This window comes from Syngnathus floridae, unplaced genomic scaffold (genome assembly GCF_059516105.1).
Source record: "Syngnathus floridae isolate MCC-2025c unplaced genomic scaffold, RoL_Sflo_1.0 HiC_scaffold_55, whole genome shotgun sequence".
Taxonomy (NCBI): domain Eukaryota; kingdom Metazoa; phylum Chordata; class Actinopteri; order Syngnathiformes; family Syngnathidae; genus Syngnathus; species Syngnathus floridae.
Window position 1 is genome coordinate 245616 of NW_028284084.1, and position 13541 is coordinate 259156.

At 43.6% G+C, this 13541-nt stretch overlaps 1 long non-coding RNA gene across 1 annotated transcript; it reads left to right on the forward strand.

Annotated features, from left to right (window-relative positions):
• Positions 1-795: 795 nt before the first annotated feature.
• On the forward strand, positions 796-1592 carry LOC148378276 (uncharacterized). Its single transcript, XR_015856034.1, has 2 exons — positions 796-920; positions 1290-1592. It is a non-coding gene; the product is annotated as an uncharacterized LOC148378276 (long non-coding RNA).
• Positions 1593-13541: the final 11949 nt, after the last annotated feature.

Here is a 13541-nt window from a genome sequence, read left to right on the forward strand (position 1 = left end):
GCGGCTCAAATGTGACTTTTGGAAGGCTTTGCGCTGAAAGAAGCTTGTTGACGCTGTGCCTTTGGGCTCTTGCAGAATCTCACCAACGAGGAGCAGGTGGTCGTGATTCACGCCAGGACCCTTCTCACCCTAGCCGAGAAGGTAACGCGCACGTCCACGCACGCTCTCGCATTCTGCTTATGTGACAGCAGCCTTTCCTCAGTGGTTAGAATACATCAAAGTGACCAAGTCAGCACTTCAACAGAAGATGTTGGACATTGAAAGTGAGAAGGTAGACAGACACGCGACATCAGCCAAGGGGAACTCCGGCAATGTGCCCCAACAATTCTGACCTTGAGCTGTGCTAGGATATGTTCTGCAAGCAGAAGGGCTACCTGGATGAAGAGTTGGACTTCAGGAAGTGTTCCATGGACCAGGCTCATAAGGTAAGCCGCCCTCAAATCTCCCGCCGGACCACTGATGGACGAGGATTGCGGCCCAGAGGATCCTGGAGCTGGAGGCCATGTTGTACGAGGCGCTACCGCAGCGGGACTGCCCCGCCACGGACGGCGAAAAAGCCAGCCACGCTGGCGTGAATGACGTGCTGACGGCGGATCAGAGAGAAGAGCTTAGGAGCGCCGTGGACCAATGGAAGCGAGCCCTGATGTGCGAGTTGAGGGAGCGCGACGCTTGCATCCTCCAAGAGAGAATGGATCTGCTGCACAGCGCGCAACAGGTAAGGGCCCAAAGCCAGCCCGGCACTTACTTGCACGCTTACTGGCTTTTGAATGCCACTTTCCATTTGTCCGTCCTAGAGGAACAAAGAGCTGAAAGAATTCATCGAAGCTCAGAAGAGACAAATCAAACAATTGGAGGAGAAGTTTCTGTTTCTCTTTCTATTCTTCTCCTTGGCCTTCATTCTGTGGCCCTAACACCAGCTGGTGAGTGAGCTCCAGCGGCACCGCACTCGACACCTCCGATACACTGCCAGCCGGTCTCAGACGTTGGCAGACGCTCCGATGCCAACGTATACCCCCCGCCACGGTGACAGAGGCACCGCGTCACACCGGCGCTCATCCAATCAGAAGGCAGGAAAAGCAAATTCACATGCAGGGCACTTTTGAACCAGAAGAGAGCGCCACAAAAAACGGTTGTTGCCCCAAACGCGCACTAAAAAGGGTCAGAATAACAAGAGTCCCACTGGCCAGCCGGGGCCACCCGTCCAGCTGTTTCTTCAGGGGGGAAAAAAATTGGAGTCACCGGTGAGTACATTTTGCATTTAGCTCTGCTTTTCTGCTTCTGTCTTCAAGTGTGTGGCATCCTGCGATCAAAGAGTCAGCCAACCCCAAAGCGGTTGACCTCAACGTCCCACCACCATGCCTACCAGAGCAGGTGACGTGATGCTTTGGACATCCTTCCGTCTCAGATGCCCAAAAGTACTCTTTGCCACATCTGCGGCAATACGGTGTCTTTTCAAAGGTGCAAATAAATCCAGCGTGGGCGGAACACGCACGTCTTCGGTTTTTCCCGCTTTGTTTGTGTGACAGCTGTTGTGAAAATTTTATACAAATAAAGTTGTATAGTACAGGTTTGGCCAAGCCGCAACTCCCGAACCGCATGCGGCTCTTTTATGTTCATATCAACATTTGTGTGTGTGTGTGTGTGTGGGGGGGGGGGGGGGGGGGGGGTTGTGCGTGTTGGCTTCACTTGAGTTCAATTTGGTATTTTGGTCAAAAGCGCATGTGGTGAAATTCCACAAAGTAGGATGGGCAAACACATTTCTTTAAACTATGAGTGTCAATTGGGCTCTCGAAATGGCAGGGAAAAGATGCACAGCAAAACGAAAATACGTAGATGAACACAGGACGTTTTAATCAGAGTGGGAAAGTTTCTATTTTTTGTTGAACGTGATGGCAAACCATTCTGCCTGATATGTCAGACCTCAGCGCATTTCAAAGATTCAAATCTTCAGTGCCATGCACTTCAGCTCACTCCATGCTAACATTGATCAGGCGTCGAACCCGCATCATCATGCTTAAGAGGTGGCCATGCTAACCAGTGCGCCATTATGTCAACGCATAATAACTAAGTCTACTGGTCAAAACAGCGGTTACTATATGACGTCGCTACGTCGTGGTCACGTGACGCAGACAAGACGTCAATGGACGTGGGCAGAGTTAACTTGTTTAAAAGGGAGTAGGCAGAAGAAATATTTAATTTATTTAAATCTATTTTGAGTGCACACCATTATGCCAATGCATAACAACTGTAAATCTACTAAACAAAACAGCGGTTGCTATATGACATCTGCCACGTCGTGGTCACGTGACATACGTGACGTCGATGGGCGTAACTTTCGCCGGAATTCAAATCCGCGGGGAGAGTTAACTTGTTTAAAAGAGAGTGGGCAGAAGAATTATTTAATTTATTTAAATCTATTTGGTGTGTGCGCCATTATGTCAATGCATAACAACTGTAAGTCTACTAAACAAAACAGCGGTTGCTATTTGACGTCTGCCACGTCGTGGTCACGTGACGCGGACGTGACGTCGACGCCTACTTTACATCCCACCGATCACAGGACTCCTCGGCTGCATAACCGTGCCCCCTTCCCAACCAATCGGATTTGCTATACGCGAAAACGACGCCAATGGAAAGAGCTTCCGCCCAAATTTAAATCCGTGGGCGTGGCTCGCAGCAGGAAGTAGGAAAATGGCGGCGATGTTGACAAAGACACAGCGGATGGTAACATACGACTAACAAGAGAAATATTTTTATTTTCTGCTTGCAACTGGACCGTCCAGAGCGTACACGGTAAGTACAACTCATCGTTTTTAAAAAGAAGTACTTTTGTTGCCCTGAAAAGCGAGTGAGCGTGGCGTTTGTGGGGGACGTCGAATTTCGACGATTCTTTCTGGTCAACGGTTGTAAATGATTGTGTTGATTAAAAAAGAAAACTTGATGTAACTCTACTTTTAACTGCCGTTTCAGATAGATTTGGAATTGCATCACATCCAATTTTGCCTAGAGCGTACACGGTAAGTAACACTCGTTGTGTTTAAGGAGATTTACGTTTGTAATAGCAGAAGTGTAGCCGCGTTGCGTTGTACGTGTGAATGTTGGTCCGGGCGAAATGTTAATGTTTAATTTCATTCCTTTAGGTTCCACGGTGTTTGTTGGCTGCAAGTTTTCCACTGCAAGAAGAGGCTCATATCATTGACCAGGAGCGAGCTACAATGGTGAGTAGCCATAACATTTATGTTAAACACTTCCTATTTCATGTCTAACAGTACTTGATTTAACAAATAACCATAAATAAATACAGTGTGGGCACTGAAGTTAACATATGTGATTATACTGCCTAATCTGTCACCGAGTAGATTGTTGCAAAGTAATATAAGATCCAAAGTTGTAATTCAGAATAGTTTTCAAAAGAAGGCCATTAGAATTATATACAAGTCTGATTACCCTGAACAAGCTATTAATTAAATCACAAATTCTTCAATTCAAAGATTTGGTAGATTATCAGACAAATAATGTCTAACAGTAATTGATTTAACACATCACGATAAGTAGATTGAGTGTGGGCACTCTCAAGTTAACATATGTGATTATACTGCCTAATCTGTTACAGAGTATGTTGTTGCCAAGTAATGTAGAATAGATCCAAAGTAGTAATCCAGAATAGTTTTGAAGAGGCCATTAGAATGATAAACAAATCTGATTACCTTGAACATAATAACAAGCTAAGTGTTTAATATGTCCTATGAAGTCAAAATTGGGCACCATCATGTGGTGAAATTTGGAATTGCATCACATCCAATTTTGCCTGGGAACAAACAGATTACATAAATCTTAGTTTTGAATAAGCCACTCCTTCTCAAACAAGTAAACTCTGCCCATTTTGCGCAGTAGATGTTCTGTTAATATCTAGTATTTATACAAAGTCATAATTTAAATTGCTTTCAACCTTCATTCATCGGTTCAACCAACATTACTCGCTCTTATTACCAACTTGTATTGATTTAACTAAGCGTTTAATACTTCCTATCAGGTCTCAAATCGAGATTTGGCAAAATACAATTTCAGCAAATCCAATTTTGCCAGGGAACAAAAATAGATTAAATAAACTAAATAAGTCCTCTTCCCATTAAATAAATCAGAAAAGTCTGTCTTGTAACCAGTCCTCTTCAAACAAGTAAAGTCTGCCCATTTTGTGCCGTAGATTTTGTGTCTATGCCTAGTATTTAAACAAAATCATAATTTAAACGACTTCTTTCCTTCATTCACTTTGGAAATTTGGAATTGCAGCAAATCGAATTTTGGCAGGGAACAAAAATAGATCAATTAAACTAAATAAGTCTTCTTCCCATTAAATAAATTAAAAAAGTCTGTCTTGTAACCAGTCCTTTTCAAACAAGTAAAGTCTGCCCATTTTGTGCCGTCGATTTTGTGTTAATGCCTAGTATTTATACAAAATCATAATTTAAAGGACTTCATTCCTTCATTCACTTTGGAAATTTGGAATTGCAGCACATCAAATTTTGCCTGGGAAGAAAAGTAGATTAAATAAATTTAATAAGTCTTACTACTTCCCATTAAATAAATTAAATACGTCTTACTTGTTCCCACTCCTTTTCAAAACAGTAGTTTAAAACGAGGGCCCTTCACTCAATCTTTAACCTCAACCCCGCACGTTGTGTTGTATCTGTGAATGTTGGTTGTGGCCAAATGATAGTTTTCTTTCATTTGTTTAGGTTCCAAGAAAACTTGATGTAACTCTACTTTTAACTGCCGTTTCAGATAAGCGGGCATTACGTCGCAGTCAAATGCCGCGGATATGACGTAATTGCCCGAACCTCCGCCAAAATTCAAATCTGTTGGCGCGATGGCCGTGAGCCACTGAGCAGCGACGATTATCAACAGAAATATCTTTATTTTCTGCTTGCAACTGGACCGTCTAGAGCGTACACGGTAAGTAACACTCATTGTGTTTAAGGAGATTTACGTTTGTAATAGCAGAAGTGTAGCCGCGTTGCGTTGTACGTGTGAAAATTGGTCGAGGCGAAATGTTAATGTTTAATTTCATTCCTTTAGGTTCCACGGTGTTTGTTGGCTGCAAGTTTTCCACTGCAAGAAGAGGCTTGTATCATTGACCAGGAGCGAGCTACAATGGTGAGTAGCCATAACATTTATGTTAAACACTTCCTATTTCATGTCTAACAGTACTTGATTTAACAAATAACCATAAATAAATACAGTGTGGGCACTGAAGTTAACATATGTGATTATACTGCCTAATCTGTCACGGAGTAGATTGTTGCAAAGTAATATAAGATCCAAAGTTGTAATTCAGAATAGTTTTCAAAAGAAGGCCATTAGAATTATATACAAGTCTGATTACCCTGAACAAGCTATTAATTAAATCACAAATTCTTCAATTCAAAGATTTGGTAGATTATCAGACAAATAATGTCTAACAGTAATTAATTTAACACATCACGATAAGTAGATTGAGTGTGGGCACTCTCAAGTTAACATATGTGATTATACTGCCTAATCTGTTACAGAGTATGTTGTTGCCAAGTAATGTAGAATAGATCCAAAGTAGTAATCCAGAATAGTTTTGAAGAGGCCATTAGAATGATAAACAAATCTGATTACCTTGAACATAATAACAAGCTAAGTGTTTAATATGTCCTATGAAGTCAAAATTGGGCACCATCATGTGGTGAAATTTGGAATTGCATCACATCCAATTTTGCCTGGGAACAAACAGATTACATAAATCTTAGTTTTGAATAAGCCACTCCTTCTCAAACAAGTAAACTCTGCCCATTTTGCGCAGTAGATGTTCTGTTAATATCTAGTATTTATACAAAGTCATAATTTAAATTGCTTTCAACCTTCATTCATCGGTTCAACCAACATTACTCGCTCTTATTACCAACTTGTAATGATTTAACTAAGCGTTTAATACTTCCTATCAGGTCTCAAATCGAGATTTGGCAAAATACAATTTCAGCAAATCCAATTTTGCCAGGGAACAAAAATAGATTAAATAAACTAAATAAGTCCTCTTCCCATTAAATAAATCAGAAAAGTCTGTCTTGTAACCAGTCCTCTTCAAACAAGTAAAGTCTGCCCATTTTGTGCCGTAGATTTTGTGTCTATGCCTAGTATTTAAACAAAATCATAATTTAAACGACTTCTTTCCTTCATTCACTTTGGAAATTTGGAATTGCAGCAAATCGAATTTTGGCAGGGAACAAAAATAGATCAATTAAACTAAATAAGTCTTCTTCCCATTAAATAAATTAAAAAAGTCTGTCTTGTAACCAGTCCTTTTCAAACAAGTAAAGTCTGCCCATTTTGTGCCGTCGATTTTGTGTTAATGCCTAGTATTTATACAAAATCATAATTTAAAGGACTTCATTCCTTCATTCACTTTGGAAATTTGGAATTGCAGCACATCAAATTTTGCCTGGGAAGAAAAGTAGATTAAATAAATTTAATAAGTCTTACTACTTCCCATTAAATAAATTAAATACGTCTTACTTGTTCCCACTCCTTTTCAAAACAGTAGTTTAAAACGAGGGCCCTTCACTCAATCTTTAACCCCAACCCCGCACGTTGTGTTGTATCTGTGAATGTTGGTTGTGGCCAAATGATAGTTTTCTTTCATTCGTTTAGGTTCCAAGAAAACTTGATGTAACTCTACTTTTAACTGCCGTTTCAGATAAGCGGGTATTACGTCGCAGTCATGTGCCGTGGATATGACGTAATTGCCCGAACCTCCGCCAAAATTCAAATCTGTTGGCGCGATGGCCGTGAGCCACTGAGCAGCGACGATTATCAACAGAAATATCTTTATTTTCTGCTTGCAACTGGACCGTCTAGAGCGTACACGGTAAGTAACACTCATTGTGTTTAAGGAGATTTACGTTTGTAATAGCAGAAGTGTAGCCGCGTTGCGTTGTACGTGTGAAAATTGGTCGAGGCGAAATGTTAATGTTTAATTTCATTCCTTTAGGTTCCACGGTGTTTGTTGGCTGCAAGTTTTCCACTGCAAGAAGAGGCTCGTATCATTGACCAGGAGCGAGCTACAATGGTGAGTAGCCATAACATTTATGTTAAACACTTCCTATTTCATGTCTAACAGTACTTGATTTAACAAATAACCATAAATAAATACAGTGTGGGCACTGAAGTTAACATATGTGATTATACTGCCTAATCTGTCACGGAGTAGATTGTTGCAAAGTAATATAAGATCCAAAGTTGTAATTCAGAATAGTTTTCAAAAGAAGGCCATTAGAATTATATACAAGTCTGATTACCCTTAACATAACAACAAGCTATTAATTAAATCACAAATTCTTCAATTCAAAGATTTGGTAGATTATCAGACAAATAATGTCTAACAGTAATTGATTTAACATCACGATAAGTAGATTGAGTGTGGGCACTCTCAAGTTAACAGATATGATTATACTGCCTAATCTGTTACAGAGTATGTTGTTGCCAAGTAATGTAGAATAGATCCAAAGTAGTAATCCAGAATAGTTTTGAAGAGGCCATTAGAATAATAAACAAATCTGATTACCTTGAACATAATAACAAGCTAAGTGTTTAATATGTCCTATGAAGTCAAAATTGGGCACCATCATGTGGTGAAATTTGGAATTGCATCACATCCAATTTTGCCTGGGAACAAACAGATTAAATAAATCTTAGTTTTGAATAAGCCACTCCTTCTCAAACAAGTAAACTCTGCCCATTTCGCGCAGTAGATGTTCTGTTAATATCTAGTATTTATACAAAGTCATAATTTAAATTGCTTTCAACCTTCATTCATCGGTTCAACCAACATTACTCGCTCTTATTACCAACTTGTATTGATTTAACTAAGCGTTTAATACTTCCTATCAGGTCTCAAGGCAAGATTTGGCAAAATACAATTTCAGCAAATCCAATTTTGCCAGGGAACAAAAATAGATTAAATAAACTAAATAAGTCTTCTTCCCATTAAATAAATCAGAAAAGTCTGTCTTGTAACCAGTCCTCTTCAAACAAGTAAAGTCTGCCCATTTTGTGCCGTAGATTTTGTGTCTATGCCTAGTATTTAAACAAAATCATAATTTAAACGACTTCTTTCCTTCATTCACTTTGGAAATTTGGAATTGCAGCAAATCGAATTTTGCCAGGGAACAAAAATAGATCAATTAAACTAAATAAGTCTTCTTCCCATTAAATAAATTAAAAAAGTCTGTCTTGTAACCAGTCCTTTTCAAACAAGTAAAGTCTGCCCATTTTGTGCCGTCGATTTTGTGTTAATGCCTAGTATTTATACAAAATCATAATTTAAAGGACTTCATTCCTTCATTCACTTTGGAAATTTGGAATTGCAGCACATCAAATTTTGCCTGGGAAGAAAAGTAGATTAAATAAATTTAATAAGTCTTACTACTTCCCATTAAATAAATTAAATACGTCTTACTTGTTCCCACTCCTTTACAAAAAAGTAGTTTAAAACGAGGTCCCTTCACTCAACCTTTAACCCTATTTATTCACCTTCTAGGCTAAGTGTTAAAGGCTAAGTGTTAAAGGCTAAGTGTTAAAGGCTAAGTGTTAGAGGCTAAGTGCCAGAGGCTAGGCGCCAGAGGCGAGTTTTTGTGGGCTGAAGTTTTAGTGGGGTTAGTGTGAATACAATCCAAAAGAATACAACAGAATACAATACAATAGAATATAATACATAGATTAAATTCAATAGCTCTTACTACTTCCCATTAAATAAATTAAATACGTCTTACTTGTTCCCAATCCTTTTCAAAAAAGTAGTTTAAAACGAGGGCCCTTCACTCAACCTTTAACCTCAACCCCGCACGTCACATTGTGTTGTATCTGTGAATGTTGGTTGTGGCCAAATGATAGTTTTCTTTCATTCGTTTAGGTTCCACGGTGTTTGTTGGCTATGTTTTCCACTGTCAGAAGGATGAAAATACAAAGTACAACGCTTGGACGTGGGCGAAGACGTCACCGGTGAGTCCTTCCTTCCTATTTATTTACCTTCTAGATGCTAGAGGCTAAGTGTTAGAGGCTAAGTGTTAGAGGCTAAGTGTTAAACACAATACGAACAACACAACGATACTGCACTGAACAACACGATACCGCACTGAGAAACACGATACCGCACTGAACAACACGATACCGCACTGAACAACACCATGCCGCACTGAACACCATGCCACACTGAACAACACCATCCCGCACTGAACAACACCATGCCGCACTAAACAACACCATGCCGCACTGAACAACACCATGCCTCACTGAACGACACCATGCCGCACTGAAAGACACCATGCCGCACTGAACGACACCATGCCGCACTGAAAGACACCATCCCGCACTGAACACCATGCCGCACTGAACAACACCATCCTGCACTGAACAACACCATCCCGCACTGAACAACACCATGCCGCACTGAACAACATTATGCCGCACTGAACATTATGCCGCACTGAACAACACCATGCCGCACTGAACAACACCATGCCGCACTGAACAACATTATGCCGCACTGAACAACACCATGCCGCACTGAACAACACCATGCCGCACTGAACAACACCATGCCGCACTGAACAACATTATGCCGCACTGAACAACACCATGCCGCACTGAACAACACCATCCTGCACTGAACAACACCATTCCGCATTGAACACCATGCCGCACTGAACAACACCATCCCGCACTGAACAACACCATCCCGCACTGAACAACACCATGCCGCACTGAACAACATTATGCCGCACTGAACAACATTATGCCGCACTGAACAACACCATGCCGCACTGAACAACACCATGCCGCACTGAACAACACCATGCCGCACTGAACAACATTATAACGCACTGAACAACACCATCCCGCACTGAACAACGCCATGCCGCACTAAACAACATTATGCCGCACTGAACAACATTATGCCGAAATGAACAACACCATGCCGCACTGAACAACACCATGCCGCACTGAACAACACCATCCTGCACTGAACAACACCATCCCGCACTGAACAACACCATGCCGCACTGAACAACACCATGCCGCACTGAACAACACCATGCCGCAATGAACAACACCATCCCGCACTGAACATTATGCCGCACTGAACAACATTATGCCGCACTGAACAACACCATGCCGCACTGAACAACACCATGCCGCACTGAACAACACCATCCTGCACTGAACAACACCATCCCGCACTGAACAACACCATGCCGCACTGAACAACATTATGGCGCACTGAACAACATTATGGCGCACTGAACAACACCATGCCGCACTGAACAACACCATGCCGCACTGAACAACACCATGCCGCAATGAACAACACCATCCCGCACTGAACAACACCATGCCGCACTGAGCAACACCATGCCGCACTGAACAACACCATCCTGCACTGAACAACACCATGCCGCACTGAACAACACCATTCCGCACTGAACAACACCATGCCGCACTGAACAACATTACGCTGCACTGAACAACACCATGCCGCACTGAACAACACCATGCCGCACTGAACAACACCATGCCGCATTGAACAACACCATGCCGCATTGAACAACACCATGCCGCACTGAACAACACCATCCTGCACTGAACAACACCATGCCGCATTGAACAACACCATGCCGCACTGAACAACACCATCCTGCACTGAACAACACCATCCCGCACTGAACAACACCATCCCGCATTGAACAACACCATCCTGCACTGAACAACACCATGCCGCACTGAACAACACCATGCCGCACTGAACAACACCATTCCGCACTGAACAACACCATGCCGCACTGAACAACACCATCCCGCACTGAACAACACCATCCCGCACTGAACAACACCATCCTGCACTGAACAACACCATCCTGCACTGAACAACACCATCCTGCACTGAACAACACCATGCCGCACTGAACAACACCATGCCGCACTGAACAACACCATGCCGCACTGAACAACACCATGCCGCACTGAACAACATTATGCCGCACTGAACAACATTATGTCGCACTGAACAACACCATGCCGCACTGAACAACACCATGCCGCACTGAACAACATTATGCCGCACTGAAAAACACCATGCCGCACTGAACAACACCATCCCGCACTGAACAACACCATGCCGCATTGAACAACACCATGCCGCACTGAACAACACCATGCTGCACTGAACAACATTATGCTGCACTGAACAACACGATCCTGCATTGAACAACACCATGCCGCACTGAACAACACCATCCTGCACTGAACAACACCATCCTGCACTGAACAACACCACCCCGCACTGAACAACACGATCCCGCATTGAACACCATCCCGCACTGAACAACACCATGCCGCACTGAACAACACCATTCCGCACTGAACAACACCATGCCGCACTGAACAACACCATGCCGCACTGAACAACACCATGCCGCACTGAACAACACCATGCCGCACTGAACAACATTATGCCGCACTGAACAACACCATGCCGCACTGAACAACACCATCCCGCACTGAACAACACCATGCCGCACTGAACAACACCATGCCGCACTGAACAACACCATCCTGCACTGAACAACACCATCCCGCACTAAACAACACCATGCCGCACTGAACAACATTATGGCGCACTGGACAACATTATGCCGCACTGAACAACACCATGCCGCACTGAACAACACCATGCCGCACTGAACAACACCATGCCGCACTGAACAACACCATGCCGCACTGAACAACATTATGCCGCACTGAACAACACCATGCCGCACTGAACAACACCATGCCGCACTGAACAACACGATCCCGCATTGAACAACACCATCCTGCACTGAACAACACCATGCCGCACTGAACAACACCATGCCGCACTGAACAACACCATTCCGCACTGAACAACACCATGCCGCACTGAACGACACCATCCTGCACTGAACGACACCATCCCGCACTGAACAACACCATGCCGCATTAAACAACACCATGCCGCACTGAACAACACCATCCTGCACTGAACAACACCATGCCGCACTGAACAACACCATGCCGCACTGAACAACACCATGCCGCACTGAACAACATTATGCCGCACTGAACAACATTATGCCGCACTAAACAACATTATGTCGCACTGAACAACACCATGCCGCACTGAACAACACCATGCTGCACTGAACAACATTATGCCGCACTGAACAACACGATCCCGCATTGAACAACACCATCCCGCAGTGAACAACACCATGCCGCATTGAACAACACCATGCCGCACTGAACAACACCATGCTGCACTGAACAACATTATGCTGCACTGAACAACACGATCCTGCATTGAACAACACCATGCCGCACTGAACAACACCATCCTGCACTGAACAACACCATGCCGCACTGAACAACACCATGCCGCACTGAACAACATTATGCCGCACTGAAAAACACCATGCCGCACTGAACAACACCATCCCGCACTGAACAACACCATGCCGCATTGAACAACACCATGCCGCACTGAACAACACCATGCTGCACTGAACAACATTATGCTGCACTGAACAACACGATCCTGCATTGAACAACACCATGCCGCACTGAACAACACCATCCTGCACTGAACAACACCATCCTGCACTGAACAACACCACCCCGCACTGAACAACACGATCCCGCATTGAACAACACCATCCCGCACTGAACAACACCATGCCGCACTGAACAACACCATTCCGCACTGAACAACACCATGCCGCACTGAACAACACCATGCCGCACTGAACAACACCATGCCGCACTGAACAACACCATGCCGCACTGAACAACATTATGCCGCACTGAACAACACCATGCCGCACTGAACAACACCATCCCGCACTGAACAACACCATGCCGCATTGAACAACACCATGCCGCACTGAACAACACCATCCTGCACTGAACAACACCATCCCGCACTAAACAGCACCATGCCGCACTGAACAACATTATGGCGCACTGGACAACATTATGCCGCACTGAACAACACCATGCCGCACTGAACAACACCATGCCGCACTGAACAACACCATGCCGCACTGAACAACACCATGCCGCACTGAACAACATTATGCCGCACTGAACAACACCATGCCGCACTGAACAACACCATGCCGCACTGAACAACACGATCCCGCATTGAACAACACCATCCTGCACTGAACAACACCATGCCGCACTGAACAACACCATGCCGCACTGAACAACACCATTCCGCACTGAACAACACCATGCCGCACTGAACAACACCATCCTGCACTGAACAACACCATTCCGCACTGAACAACACCATGCCGCATTGAACAACACCATGCCGCACTGAACAACACCATCCTGCACTGAACAACACCATGCCGCACTGAACAACACCATGCCGCACTGAACAACACCATGCCGCACTGAACAACATTATGCCGCACTGAACAACATTATGCCGCACTAAA